The sequence below is a fragment of the Papio anubis genome, chromosome 4, assembly GCF_008728515.1.
Source record: "Papio anubis isolate 15944 chromosome 4, Panubis1.0, whole genome shotgun sequence".
Lineage (NCBI taxonomy): Eukaryota > Metazoa > Chordata > Mammalia > Primates > Cercopithecidae > Papio > Papio anubis.
The window spans coordinates 1-16,765 of NC_044979.1; positions in this window are offsets into that span (position 1 = coordinate 1).

The window sequence follows — 16,765 nt, forward strand, 5'->3', positions numbered from 1 at the left end:
CTCTCTCACACACACACACACACACACACACACACACACTTCCTTCTGGTTTCTCTGCAGAACCCTAATACAGGGTATGAGACCAAAACTTTTGGGAATCACTGCTTCATGAATATGAATTCTGATTTTTCTTAGATTCATACCTTTTCAATCTATTCCCTTTACAGAGTAAGAAACTCACCCACAGAGCATACCCAGCATTAGCCTGACAGCTGTAACAGAAACAGCAAGTGTACCCCCTTTGCTGAGACCCACAGATGAGCACATGTCCCCTGTGTGCATAGATACTTCCAACGGCTGGTTTTCAGAAAGATGGGGATGGGGTGGAAAAAGTAATCTTATTCCAGGGCCTGGAAGGCAGGAGTAAAAGTTGAGTTGCTGTTTTCCCTCCCATGCACCAACAATAAATTTGTTAACACTGTAGCTCAATAGGATGTCAGTGTTCTTCAGTCTCAAGTTGAGGAAACAGGAAGGCTGGGGTTATGGCCTTAGGGAGCTACACTGAGATTTTTCACTTTCCTTATTCAATAGGAAGCAACCCTCTGCACCAACACGCACATCCTTGCTGACCGCATCACATGAAAACACAGCGCTTCATCAGCAGTCACTTAAAGCAGACCCAAGGAGGCTTTTAATAAGTTAAAGGGCTCCTGACATGCAAGAAGCCGTTAAATGTAAGTCAGAGGTACCTCTTTTCTCTTTCTCTCTCTATAGAAAATATGTACTAAAAAATGTGTATAAAAAATATTTCCAGGGAAAACCAATTCCAATTCGATCCAAAAAAGTTATTTTACTCACAGCTTCTTTGTATGGCCCTGGTAAGGGACCTGGTTGGTCCGTCACCAGCATTGCTGCCAAGACTCAGCCCCTTCCCAGGATGCACCTGCTGACACTCACCACAGACACTGTTTCCTCCCAAACGTGATGACAGTGGCTACACCTAAGCATCTGCATCGCTGTCTTCGAGACTTTGGAGTTCTCAAAGGTACTTGTGGGAGGAGGGGTATACCAGCCACTTCATATTCAACTTCGGAAAGCTAGAGAAGTCAGTTAAATAAGAACCCCACACATGTTGACAAGGTTCTGTCGAGGACTCCAGGCTTTCTGTCATAGTAGGTCAATCTCATTTCAAAGGCGGCAGCAAAACCACACCTACTCCTAACAACAGCGGAGCACAGAACTGAATTAGGGATGCTGATTGTCAGCTAAAAGGTTCCGAGAGAAAGACTGAACCTGGGGTTTTCCTGACAACCCACTCATTTACTAAGCATCTCCTACAGCATACACGGACATAAGCCCCTTAAAATCAGAGTCCATGAGAATACTTTTCGTTAGAAAATAAATCCCATGATACATCAGTATAGAGTACATTGACTATACTTAGACACTTTAAGCTTCATCCTCATGTGGGACACTATGGAATTAGCTAAATCCATTCTTGAAGGTTAGTTTCCCTGTGGAAAAATGGTCTCTTCAGGGAAAAAAACTTGGGCGGAATACATTACTGAGATGTCACTGATTCAAAAAAAGTGAAGGGTACATGTGACGATATCAGATAAGGTAGCATAAAAATATCACTATGCCATGTTACATAATCTCGAAAGGATATACACACATCAGATCAATAAGGCTAAGTTAAAATATTGCCTTTATGATTAAGGTAACTTATCTCTACAAAACACACATCTCAAATAGGAAAATAAAGAAAAATGGATATGGTGAGATTTTAAAACTTCTTCATGTTATTTTTCTGACTCAAGGAAAGGGCAATGCTGCAGTGACTCCCAAAGGATGAGGCTCACCTGGGACGTGACAACGCACTAGGCTGTGGGGGCCTGCACGGGAGGCTACTGCCTGGGAAAGTCCAGGGCAACACGAAGTTGATGTCTCCCAGCACAAAAAACACCCTGAAGCACCCCCAAAATGTACTCATCCCAGTCCCAAGTGGAAGAATCCACACAAACCAGGAACTTTGCTCATGCTGAAGCCACGTGCTCTGGAATTGATTTGTGTTGACTGCCACAATTGATCCAAGTAAAACTGATTCACAACTTGAAGCAGAGGAAAAAAATAATGGCAGTGCCCCTTTCAAACAGCAGTGCCCACCACAACTGTTATTCCAAGCTCTAAAGTGTGCTGTGGAGGACCTGGAAGTGGGTTTTTTCCCCCTGAATCATGAAAATAGATGACATTTGTGGTGGCTTTCAGCACAGAAGTTCCTTTTGAATTGAACATAAGCATTTACCTCTGCTACCCGCAAAACCCAGTAAGACACGAAATGCTTTTTTAAAAAGGCATAGACCCACAAGAACAAAGTGGGAGAAAAGATACTAGTACCCATATTATAAAAGGGGAAATCAGAAAGAGCAGCCTCTGTCTCTGCATACTCAAGGAAAGCCAGACCCTGAGAGGGGGGGCAATCCCACAGGGAAAAACACATCCACCTGTCCCCAGGCCCCGGGGACAGAAGTGAGCAACACCAGCCATGCTGAGAACGGTGGTAAATAAGGGACAATCACTGAGAGTCTGTTGAAGAAGCAGTTTGACTCACTCATAATGAAATGCAAATTAAAACTACACTGAGATACCATTTCTCACCTATCAGATTGGCAAAAATCCAAAATCTCAATGACATACTCTGTTGGCCAAGCTGAGGGAAACAGGCTTCTCATGCATGGCTGATGAGAGGCAAAATGGTGCAACCTCTAGAGACAGGAACTAGGCAATTAGGCAAAAAAAATCACAAATCCACTCCCTTTCCTCTAGCAATCTCTTTCATGACTCTATCCCAGTTATATACCAGTGAAGGCCCGAGAAGAAATACGCACAAGGCTGTTCATTGTGGTACTATGGCAAAAGCAAAAGTGAAAACACCCAAAGTACTCTGCAAGGCACTGGTTAGATAAATTGCTTCATGCACAAAAGGGAGCACCAGGCTGCTGTGAAGAAATGAGAGCTCCATGTTATATTACAGGTTGAAGAGGTTTCCAGAATATATTAAGCTAAAAACTAAAAAGGTAAAATAAAATGTATCTGTTATGTTTCCATTTGTCTAAGAAAGGATGTTCGTATAATAGGCCTCACTCTGTGGCCCAGGCTGGAGTACAGTGGTACCATCATGGCTCGCTGCAGCCTCGACCTCCCGGGATCAACTGATCCTCCCACCTCAGCCTCCGAAGTAGCTGCGATTATAGGTGCGTACCACCACACCTGGCTAATTTTTGCATTTTTGTATTTTTTTGTAGAGATGGGTTTTGCCACGCTGCCCAGGCAGGTCTTGAGTTCCCGGCTTAAGTGATCCACTCGCCTCGTTCTCCCAAAGTGCAGGATTATAGCTGTGAGCCACTGTGCCTGGCTGGAGTACAGTGGCGCAATCTCAGCTCACTGCAACCTCCGCCTCCCAGGTTCTAAGTGATTCTCCTGCCTCAGCCTCCAGAGTAGCTGCGATTACAGGCATGCACCACCACGCCTGGCTAATTTTGTATTTTTAGTAGAGATGGGGTTTCACCATGTTGGCCAGGCTGGTCTTGAATTCCTGACCTCAGGTGATCTGCCCGCCTTGGCCTCCCATAGTCCTGGGATTACAGGTATGAGCAACTGCACCTGGCCAGCCTGCTTATTTTTTAATAGAATAGACCATACATTTTTAAAAAACATTACCTATTTTGGAAATTCAGAAATATGTATTATTTGAATATACCTTTATTAAAACTTGATGTTTGGTACTATGTAAATATAAAAATATAGCCATTTTTAAAACAATGCCACAAATTGGTGGTAAAACTAAACAAATATATCTGATTATGTATCCAGCTGGGGGCAGAACAGCCATACAGAAGAGCTGTGTTTGCACTCCCTAAGGGGATATACCCCTAAGGCCAACAAAATCTTAAACTGTTTCAAGAATCACATTGATGGTGGCAGTGTCTGCAATGTTACTCTTAGACTACAGTGAGTGTATTGCTGAACCGAATGAGTAATCACTTGGGTGTCACTGAGAACTCAGACTTTTGGCTCAGTTAAAAGGATACAAACAGCTAAGACCAATGAAGTTAAGTTAAAATTCTCAAGTCCTAAATTTGAACTGGAATGATCAGTATGAACTCACATGTTTATCCTAAAAAATTTTCATATAATTATCATAAAAATAATTCTATATGTATAATTGTATATATGTATACTTTTTAAAAGTACACTTCTATAATCTTCTAGCTCTGATTACTGAAAAGGCCTAGAAACAATGGTCAGCGACCAACCTGTTAGCAATAACACGCCTAGAGGTCAGATCATGGTCTCCAACTGCCATTTTCCACTCAAACAAACCATAAGTCCTCGGAGAAACAGTTGATTCTAGGCCTAGTGCACGAAATGTACAAGAGGAGCCTGGGGCTACTCAACACACCAGGAAGCAGGGAGGCTCCCAAAAACTGCTTGGGTCGTATTATCAGGCCTACAGCCCAAACTGAATGAGCTCTCACTGGCCAGAAAATACGGGCTCCAATAAGGACAATAACTACGATGGACTGAAACTCATCAAATGCCAATAATTTTAACAATTCTCATTCGTAGCTTTTTGAAGATGCTCACTATTTTTGAATACTGGTAAATAATTCCCCTTGTTTCCTATACAATCTATACAAAGAAGCAATCAAACCAAATATTCCAGCTGATAACAGAGAAATATAATACTCAGAGTATGACTTTTTGCAAACCTTTATGAATTAATAGATCTAGGTAATTATCATCGATAGCTAATAACATCACAAAAAGAGAGGCTATTGGATGGCAGTCACATCCTAAGGGAGGAGCCAATATTCCCGATGAGGAACCCTGTCAAACAAAACCAACCTGAATTTAATCAAATCGAGAACTACAAACTACGATAAAGATTTAACAACAACCCTCAGGAAAAACAGAGACAGAGTAATGTGTTAAATGATGCTGCAAGGATGCAACTAGCATCAAGGCAAGCCCACAGGACAAACACAAAAGTGTACAAAACAAGTACCAGCAATGTTTTAGAACGACAGAGTGGAATCCACAAGAAACATAAGACAGTATATAAACCTTATTTGGATCTCATTCAAGCTAGCAAACTGTAAGAACAGATATCTATCGACAAATTTGAGATATGGGATGATATTACACAATTTTTATCATAATTGCTTATTAACACCGTTAACATCTTATTTATACAACTGTTTTTAGATGTAATAACAGTACTGTGGCTGTATTTTTATTTGATATCTGAGACTTGCTTCAAAATCGGCCAGGGATGGGACAGTGGATGAGGGTAAAAATAAATCTGTCATGCAGCTGATAAATGTTCCACCATAATAAAATTAAGAGAAAGTAAAGATATAAACAGAGCCTCAGATCCCCATGCCCTCTCTGGTAGGCAACTAGAGATTTATTTTCCAGGGCATATGAGACAGAGGCTCTCTGAACTGAGGGTGCAGCACCATACTGAAAACAGGGGGTTAGTAAACACTGACAATGTTGAATAAGAACAGCCCGTACCTCTTTCCCCTCACTCTGGCACCCAGAATACTGGCTGCTAGGCCGACACTTCACCATGGAGGAGATTGGAACAAAAACAATCTGGCTAGCCCAAGAGAAAAGACCTAAAACTACCAACATGAAGCGTTTTCTGATTAAAAGATCTAACTAGGCTACCCTATTATGACCATATAGTTGACATGGTCAAGAGTTTCATTCTGCTTTTTAGTGCCCTGATCTTAAAAATGAGCAAAGATGACCAGATACTCAAGGAACGCCTCTAATACGAAACAGAGAGATCAGATAATACAAGCTGGGAAAAGAGAACATGGAAGCAACAAGACTACAACGGAAGTTCCAGGTGGAGAGAAAAAATAGAAGGCAAGACAGTGGTAAGGAAATCAGAGAAGTCATTTTTTAAAATTTCCTAGAATGCGGCCGGGCGCAGTGGCTCAAGCCTGTAATCCCAGCACTTTGGGAGGCCGAGACGGGTGGATCACGAGGTCAGGAGATCGAGACCATCCTGGCTGACACGGTGAAACCCCGTCTCTATTAAGAAATACAAAAAACTAGCCGGGCGAGGTGGCGGGTGCCTGTAGTCCCAGCTACTCGGGAGGCTGAGGCCGGAGAATGGCGGGAACCCGGGAGGCGGAGCTTGCAGTGAGCTGAGATCCGGCCACAGCACTCCAGCCTGGGCGACAGAGCGAGACTCTGTCTTAAAAAAAAAAAAAAAAAAAAAAAATTTCCTAGAATGCAAAGATGTGACAAACGGCACTGAGTAACACAAAGTGCACAATGTTGAAAAACAGAATCACCTCAGGGCACCTCCCAGGGAAATTCACATCAAGAAAAAGATTCTGAAAGTTCCAGATAAAGAGGTGGGGAAAAGATTAAGGATCAAAATGGCATTAAACTTCTCAGCTGTTGAAAGATAAAAGATAATAAAACAATGTCATCAAAAGTAAGAGGAAAAATTATTTCCAACCTAGAATTCTATACCCAGATAAACTAGCAAGCAAGTATAATAATAGCATTTTTTCATATTAAAGATTTCCCAAAATTAACTTTCCATACAACCCATTTCTCAGGAAGCAACTGGACCATGTGTGCCACCAAAACAAAGGAGTAAATCAAGAAGGAAAAAGAGATGCATCCAAGAAAGATAAACTAAGAGAAAAGCAACTTCCACTTCTGTTCAAGATGGAGTAACAAGGATTGCATTTAACTTCCCACTGTAACCAACTAGAAAAATGGACAAAACAGGGCCCAGCACAGTGGCTCATGCCTGTAATCCCAGCACTTTGGGAGGCCGAGGTGGGCGGATCACGAGATCAGGAGTTTGAGACCAGCCTGGCCAAGAGACCAGCCTGGCCAATATGGTGAAACCCTGTCTCTACTAAAAATACAAAAATTAGACGGGCATGGTGGCGGGCACCTATAATCCCAGCTGCTCGGGAGGCTAGGGCAGGAGAATTGCTTGAACCCAGGAGGTGGAGGTGGCAGTGAGATGAGATCATGCCACTGCCCTCCAGCCTGGGCGACAAAGCAAGACTCCAACTCAAAAAAGAAAGAAAAAAGAAAAATGCACAAAACAATTAAATAGCTGCTTTCAGACACTGGGTGCAAGCATGCAGGACTGTGAGCCCTGTGGTCACCCTGGCTTTCAACCAGAGGCATTTGTGGGCCATGAACACAGCGAGAGGGACCACAAACAAAGCCTAGAGGTCTCATTAACTTGAGGAGATGGCGACCCACGTTTGTGGGATGCTGAGGTGGCTGGAGCTGCAGGGCAGAGTCCCAGAAAGGAGAAAGCTGGGGAGAAAAAGGGCTGAAGAATCTGAAAAGGGGTAAGAGGCCATTATTGTGTAAAAGCTAGATTTTAGAAAAATAAAACAAAACTATCAGGAAGTTGTAAGACAAACAGTTCTGAGAACTCACAGAAATATGCAGTGGCTCGTGGCTGTAATCCCAGCACTTTGGGAGGCCAAGGCAGGTGGATCACCTGAGGTCAGGAGTTCAAGACCAGCCTGGCCAACATGGTGAAACCCTGTCTCTACCAAAAATACAAAAAATTAGCAGGGCGTAGTGGCACACGCCTGTAATCCCAGCTACTCGGGAGGCTGAGGCAGGAAAATTGCTCGAACTCAGTGGGTGGGGGTTGTGGTGAGCTGACATCGCATCACTGCACTCCAGCCTGGGTGACAGAGCGAGAGTCCATCTCAAAAAATAAAAATAAAGAATTCACAGAAATGTGAGAGACTCTAATCAGCCAGAGTAATGTCCTTAGTCATTCCGCAGGTCATTCAGCCAGGATCATAGAGGGTTCTCACCTCAGTAGTAGAGCTGAAGTTCTGGTAGAATAACGGCTGCTCTAGACCTGACAATTATGTTTAAAAACAGGCCTCAATACCACTTCACAAACACTGGGATAACTGTTATCAAAAACATAAAACAAAATCCCCAAAATAACAAGTGTTAGCAAGAATATGGAGAAATTTAAACCCCTGTGCACTGCTAGTGGGAATGTAAAATGGTACAGCCACTGTGGAAGAGTATGGCAGATCCTCGAAAAATTAAAAATAGAAATACCATATGATCCAGTAATTCTACCTCTGGATACATGCCCCCCAAATTTAAAGCACACCTCAAAGAGACACCGGGCCACCCATGTTCACTGCCACATTATTCACAATAGCCAGGGGGTGGAAACAAATCAAGTGTCCATGGATGGATGACTGGATTAACAAAATGTGGATTAGCCATACAATGAAATATTATTCAGCCCTAAAAAGGAAATGCTGACACATGCTACAGTAGATGAACCTTGAGGATGTTACACTGAGTGAAATAAGCCAGCCACAAAAGAACTGATATTTTATGATTCCCCTTATACAAGGTGCCTGGGGTAGTCAAATTCATGAAGACAGAAAGTAGAATGGTGGCTGCCAGGGGCTGGGGGAGGGAAGATGGGAGCTAGTGTTTAGGGCGACAGTTTCCGTTTCAGAAGACGAAAAAGTTCTGGAGATGGATGGTGGTGGTGGTGGTACAATAATGTGAATGTACTTAATGCCACTGAGCTGAAAGTGTAAAATAGTAAATTGTTATATATATTCTACCACATTTTAAAAATAAATACTTTTTATTAATACGAAAAAAGGGCCTCAAATGAACCAAATTGATTCATATGTAATGACCTGCCAAAACAAAGCCCAGAGCTGTTCAACAATGTAACATTCATAATGTTCTAATAAAAAATTACTAGAATTATCTACTTTCAAGATTTTTCCTCTTCACATCATGGTGAAGTAGCAAGGGACTGAATTTACCCTCCAGTTTTACCAAACAATAAACCACACAAATGAGTTTTCTGACATTGGATAACAGGCAGCAGGACTAAGGTTCCTGAGGGGACGAAACAAATGAGGTAGGTCCTACAGTCACATCAGGTACTCTCTGGAAGCAGTTTCTAGGCAGGGAGGAGAAACACAGGGTCTGGTGGCCTCATTGTGTTAAGAGAGAGACAGAATGGAGTTTGGGAAGGTCAAGAAAGCTAAAATCTACAGGGTAGTATACCCAAGAAAGGGAGCTAAGAAGAGAACCATTTAAAGATCTGCAGAGGGTTCACTTGAGTCTTTGGCTGAGTTATGAACTGTGCAAACAGGAGAGAAAGAACTCAAGACCAGGGAAAGAATAACCAGGCTGGTGTAGACAGAATAGTTCCTGGAGACCATACGGGGCTAAGAACAGTTTACATACTCACTAGTAAGACTAGAAGGACCTTGCAATGTATGGGAGAGTTGGCCAGTCTTTAGTACCAAGAAGGGTATTTCTTTCGTACCCAGAGGGTATTGCTTTAGTAGTAGGAATAAGCTAGTCTTAGAGTAAAGGTTGCTCTACACCGACACTAACAAAGCTTAAAAGTAATCCTCAGAAGGATCCAACTGATTCCAGGTAACTTAACCATATGCCAGAACAAACTCTAACACTGTTTAAAGGCATACAACAAAAGCCAGCAAATGATATAAAATGTATGCCATCCATCAACTATTCAAAAATCTATTCAAAAATGTCCACTAATTCAAAAATTACTAGAAACACACACACACACACACAAAGTAACCAATAGCTAGGAGAAACCAGAAAAGATACAGACCAGAAATGACTGAATGAATAGACAAGGACATTAAAACAGCTATTATAAATATGTAATATGTGGTTTTAAAAGGTAGAGGAAAAAAATGAACTTAATGAGGTGCTATTAAAATGACTCAAAAGTAGCTCCTGGGAATGAAAAATACACAAAGAGGAAAAAACTGGAAAGAAAAAAAAGAGCACAAAGAAGCCACGGAAAATACCAAGCAGGATAACACACGTGTAATTGGAGCTAGGAAAGGGGGAAGGTAAGGGAAAGGTTGTTGAAGAAAGAATGGTTGTAGATTTTTCAAATTTAATAACTAAAACCCAACACATTCAAGAATTCTAATGAAACCTAAGCAGAAGAAACATGAGGAGAACCACACCCAAATACATCATAATCAAATTGCTAAAAACCAGTGACAGGCTGGGAGCGTTAGCTCACGCCTATAATGTCAGCACTTTGGGAGACCGAGGCGGGTGGATCACTTGAGGTCAGGAGTTCAAGACCAGCCTGGACAACATGGTGAAACCCCATCTCTACTAAAAATACAAAAATTAGCTGGGCTTGGTGGTACATGCCTGTAATCCCAACTATTCAGGAGGCTGAGGCAGGAGAATTGCTTGAACCCGGAAGGCAGAGGTTGCAGTGAGCCAAGATCACACCACTGCACTCCAGCCTGGGATGACAGAGCAAAACTCCATCTCAAAACAAAACAAAACAAACGAAGAAACAAAAAGTGATAAAGAGATCATGAAGGCAGCCAGAGACACGAAGGTGGGACTGGCAGTAGGATGCTCATCAGTAATCAAACAAGCAACAGTAAAACATGCTTAAACTCCTGGGAGAAAAATATCAACCCAGGACTCTCTTTCTAGCAAAAATACCTCAGAAACCAACCTAGGCAAGATGGCAAACCCATCCTTTTTTTTGAGACAAAGTTTCGCTCTTGTCACTCAGGCTGGAGCGCAATAGGGCAATCTCGGCTCACTGCAACCTCTGCCTCCTGGGTTCAAGCGATTCTCCTGCCTCAGCCTCCTGAGTAGCTGGGATTACAGGTGCCCGCCACCACGCCCAGCTAATTTTTGTATTTTAGCAGAGACGGGGTTTCACCATGTTGACCAGGCTGGTCTTGAACTCCTGACCTCAGGTAATCCACCTGCCTTGGCCTCCCGAAGTGCTGGGATTACAGGCATGAGCCACCATGCCCGGCCAAAACCCCTGGCTTTACAAAAAAAAAGAAAAAACAAAAAAAAAGCCAGATGTGGTGGTACATGACAGTAGTTCCAGCTGCTTGGGAGGCTGAGGCAGGAGGACTACTTGAGCCCAGGAGGTCAAGGCTGCAGTGAGCCACGATTGCGCCTGGGTGACAGAGCAAGACACTGTCTCTAAAAAAATTTTTTAAACCTTCAAAAATGAAGGCAAAATACTCTTCCAGATAATCAAAAGCTGAGAAAACTCATAACTAGCAGATATATGCGACAAGAGATTATTAAAGAAAGCTCTTTAGAAGAAACAAAATGATACCATATGGAAATCTGAAACTGCACAAAGGAAAGAACATTGCCAGAAATAGTGAATATGTGGATAAACTTAAAAGACAATTTTCTCTTATGTTTAAATCTTTTAAAAAGTTAAATAACAGTTTAAAACAAAAATAATGACAATGAATTTTGGGAATAACATATGTAGATGTAAAATTTATGACAATGATAGCACAGTGAACAGAAGGAGAAATGGAGGTAACCTGCTAAGTTTGTGTGCAACTCATAAAGGGATACAATATATTTTGAAGGTAGATGAATTAGTTAATAGATGCAGGCCAGGCGCGGTGGCTCATTCCTGTAATCCCAGCACCTTGGGAGGCCGAGGTGGGCGAATCGTGAGGTCAGGAGTTCGAGACCAGCCTGGCCAAAATAGTGAAACCCCATCTCTACTAAAAATACAAAAAAATGAGCCAGGCATGGTGGCGGGCACCTGTAATCCCAGCTACTCAGGAGGCTGAGGCAGAAGAATTGCTTGAACCCAGGAGGCGGAGGTTGCAGTGAGCCGAGATCACACCATCGTACTCCAGCCCGGGCAACAGTGCGGGACTCCATCTCAAACAAAACAAAACAAAACAAAAAACCATAAAAACAATTTGACAAAATTTTAACACCAACTCACAGAAAAAAAAATTCTCAGAAATTTTTTTCTGAGGAATGGAAAAGGCACTTGGTCATCCTGATAAAATGTGTCTATAAACAACCTACAGTTCATTGAGCCGTGGAAGACTGAATGCTTTGCTATGGAGAACAGAACGAGGCAAGAGTGCCTGCTCACACCACTTTCAGTCTACGTTTTACTGCAGGTTCTCGCCGGCACCAAAAAGAAAAGCAATAAAAGCATCCAGACTGGAAAGGAAGATGTAAATGGCATTTATTTTTAGATAACCTGATCATCTGAGTAGAAATATGACAGTCTATAAATAAACTACCACAAGTCATAAATGAGCTTAGAAAAGCAGAATACAAAGTCAACATACAAAAAGAAACTGCCTTCCTCTATTCTAGTATGAACAATTAGAAGTTGAAAATTTTAAAATACTACCATTTACATCAGCTCCATAAAACACAAAATACGTAGGGATAAATTTAATAAAACATATGGAAGACCTATATCATGAAAATGACAAAATATTGAGAGAAACTAAACATCTGAAAAACTAGACCATGGTCATGGATCAGACCACTCGACACTGTTGAATGTCAATTCTCCCTCTGTCCGAGCAGCTTAGCAGCCCAGCCTCAAACCGTGTTTTAAACTTCTTTTTTCTTTTCCCTTTTCTCTCCCCCTTCCCAGTCTCAAGATACAACTGAGATAAACTGCATATGTGTTACCTTTCATCTTGAAATACAGCCTTGGAATGTGCTGTGAACCTCCACTCCCTTTCATTTTTATTTTGTGAAACAGTCTCGCTCTGTCGCCCAGGCTGGAGTACAGTGGTGCGATCTCCGCTCACTGCAACCCCCATCCCCTGGGTTCCAGTGATTCTCCTGCCTCAGACTCCCAAGCAGCTGGGATTACGGCGTGAGCCACCGACCCTGGACCCTCCACTCTTTCTTTTCCATTCTATGCTCCCATGCTGTACGCACATTTATTTACCCAGATGCTAGGTAAGCACACACCATGCTCTCTTAGGCCATTTATTTGCTTAGAAGCTTCAGGAGGCGGGTCCTAGAAGGGACTAGGCACCTCCAACAAAAGATTACTTCGAGGCCGGAACCCTCTCCTGGCTGAAGAGTGACTACAAGATTGACTGTGATTAATTTATAACCCAGTAGGATCCACAACGGCGCCAGCCCCTTCACCAAATGGGACAATAATTCAAGAAGGTCCACTGAAGCAAGTCACGCCACCTGGCACCTCTTAGTCCCCCCTGCCTCTTCTGCATTCCAAACCCTTTCTGTAAAAACCCCTGCGTTCCCTCCAAACTGAAGAGTGGAACTGCTCTTCCCCTTGCCTGCACAAATAATAAAGGAATATCACTGTCATCATAACTTATCATTTTGCCTTCTTTCCATAAGTGGCCGGACTCTTTTTGCGAGTTAATCCCCAACTTGATCTGTAAATTTAGTGTAATCACAATCAAAATTGTACTGCATGTCTTCTTCTGTAGAAATTGACAAACTGATTCTACAATGTATACGAAAAGGCAAAGAAGCTAGAAAAGCCAAAACCACACCAAAAAACAGCCAGCCAATTGGGGACTTGCAACTCACAATTTTAAGACACAGGTACAGCTCAAATAAAAAGGACCCTGGGAATTGGCGTGAGGATGGCCATAGCTCGGTGCACAGAACAGACTCCAGAAAGAGCCCACACACGCACAGCCAACTGCATCTTGACGAAGATGCAAGGTGATTTCACGGAGAAAGAAAGGGCGCAGGAACAAATGGATAATCATGTGGGGAAAAACAAAAACGACAAACTGAGCTTGGACTCCACATCCAAGATTCACTTAAAATGGATTACAGATCTAACCATAACAGCTAAAACATAAACTTACACAGCAGAGCTTCTCAACATCACACCATTGACCACTGGGCTGGAATGACTCATTGTTGCAAGGGCTGTCCTGTGCCTCCTACCTGAGGCATTTTGTGGAAACCCGGCCCACCAAGACACCTGTGCCACTGACAGAAAGGGGGGCAAACTCATGCCCAGCTGAGCCCTGCTGGTCTAGATGAAGGGCAGGTCCAGAGATGTGTCATGGAGTTCCTTGATAAAAATATTACTTTCTAATGGTGCAGGGACTACTAGATATCCATATGGCATAAAGAAAGAAATAAATATTTACCTCATACCATACATAAACATTAATTCAAAATGGACCACAGACCTAAACATAAGAGCAGAGCTTTTAGTTTCGATATGGAGATAACAAAAGCAGTCAGAGACACCAAGGTAGAAACAACTGTAAGATTCTCATCAGTTAACTATGCAAGCCAAAATAAAACATGTTATTTCACACAGGACAACAAATAAACATGGTTTTTTACATGTCTTTCTATATAGAACACAAAAAGCACAAACTACAGAGTATAATTGATAAACAGGACTTCTTCAAAATTAAAATTTCCTATTTAAGACACCATTTAAAAAAATCAAAATAGGGCTGGGTGCAATGGCTCACCCCTGTAATCCCAGCAGTGAGGTCAGCAGTTTGAGACCAGCCTGGTCAACGTGGTGAAACCCCATCTCTACTAAAAACACACACACACAAAAATTAGCCAGGCGTGGTGACATGCACCTGTAATCCCAGCGACTCGGGAGGCGGAGGCAGGAGAACTGAATGAACCCAGGAGGCAGAAGTTGCAGTGAGCCAAGATCGCGCCATTGCACTCCAGCCTGGGTGACAGAGCGAGACGCAGTCTCAAAAATAAAATATAAAATAAAATAAAATAAAATAAAAATAGGAACCACATACTATAATACCTAACCCTAATAAAAGACTTGTATCCAGAACAACTAAAGAAGGCTTAAAACGCAACAAGACAAACAATGCAATAATACAACAAAAACAGATGAGAGACTTGAGTTGGTATTTCGCCAACGCAGATACGTGAGTGAAGTGTGCAGCATCAGTCCTCAGGCAACGCAAAGTAAAGACACCACGAGTTACCACTACACACCCAACAGAATGAAGATAGAAACACTGAAATAACCACTGTAAGGGAGGATGTGGAGGAACTGATGGGAATATAAAATGTTACAGCTATGGAAAATAGTTTGTGACATTTGTTAAAAAGTTAAATGTAGATTTAACATATTAACCAGAACTTCCACTCCAAGAAACTGACCCAGTGAAACAAGCCCACACAGACTTGTATACACGAAGGTTCCCAGAAACTTTATCTGCAATAGCCAAACGACCATCAATAGGGATAAACAGCCAAAGGGGAATCAATAGGTGAAGGGTAAATAGCCAAACCACCACCAACAGGTGAACAGCCGAATGACCCTCACTAGGTGAATGGCTAAGTCACCACAGTGCGGATGAATCTCAAGACTGTGACACTGTGGGGCCAGGTCCCAGCAGCCGTAACAAACTTCAGAGGTTTGTGATGCATATTAAAGCTGAAAACCACTGATCTAGACAATCAGAATAATTTTTTTTTGTTTTTTTTTTTGAGACGGAGTTTTGCTCTGTAGCCCGGGCTGGAGTGCAGTGGCCAGATCTCAGCTCACTGCAAGCTCTGCCTCCTGGGTTTACGCCATTCTCCTGGCTCAGCCTTCGGAGTAGCTGGGACTACAGGCGCCACCACCTCGCCTGGCTAGTTTTTTATATTTTTAGTAGAGACAGGGTTTCACCGTGTTAGCCAGGATGGTCTCGATCTCCTGACCTCGTGATCCACCCGTCTCGGCCTCCCAAAGTGCTGGGATTGCAGGCTTGAGCCACCGCGCCCGGCCTTCAGAATAATTTAAATTACAATTATTGCTGTCTTTGGCCACCCAACATCTATTTATTTTTTTGTTCTGGGATCTCTCCCCTTGAGTCTTGGTGAGTGGTGAAGAATGTCTCCTGATGCAGGGAATATTTAAATGTTTAAAGTGGTATTTGCTTTCCCGGCCATGCGGCCAGGATTCTGCCAGTCTTTGGCTGAGGAGTGCCACAGCAGGGGTGGGGCCACCCGGCCCTATTTTAATTTTCTAAAATGGTGTCTCCCTACCTCTCTAGCTGGGTGCAGAAGTGACATTGGTGTTGGAACACTGCAGGCGAATTCTGAGAGCAGAAGTGCTAATTAAAATGTCAAGTGCCTGGTGGCAATCACAGGGATTCATCCTCAGACTAGCTGAGAGTTATGGCTTTCAACTGTCAAGACTGGCTCTCTAGTTCTCCCAAATACACTGGGGGCTTAAACAATGTAGGCTCAAGAATGTAGCTCAAAACCGTAGATCCTCACAGTCCAACAAGGCAGTGACAGCTCCATCCATCACAACCCCATTCCAGGCAGAATGTAGGAAAGGTAAAGATACACAGATAACTTTCAAGGTGCCCATGACAACTTCACTATTATCTTATTGGAAGCACCTGGACACATGCCCATATGTAGGTGCAAGCAATGCTGGTGAATGCGGTCTTTATTCTGGAAGGGCATGTACCCAGTGACAAAATCAGAGATAGTATTTCTGTGGAAAAAGAGGAGAATGAATAACAGGGGAGAGACCAGCCATCTCTCCCTCACATACTCAATCGCCAGTCTTAAATTTGCACAAATTCTTCCAAATAAATGACTTTATCAACACTGATAGAACTGTATTTCTGTTATCAATGTCATTCACTAATTCAGAATATGGTTTAGTCAGCCAAGATGTCTAGAAAGTAATTTTCAAAATTATCTGAATTAAGCTGTAGTATTATTCCACTCCCCACCTTCCATTTCTCAGATCCCTTGGCAAAACCTTACCCTGAATGCTCATAACTACAGTAAGTCGTCCACTTCTTGTACCGTCTTGGAGAAATACAGGCACAGAAACACTGGCATTTCTTTACTTTTTTGCCCAACAAGCATGAAATTTAAGCTGCACTAATTTCCAACCAACTATGAGGTGGTCCACGAGGACCCACAGGATTAACCGTGACACAGA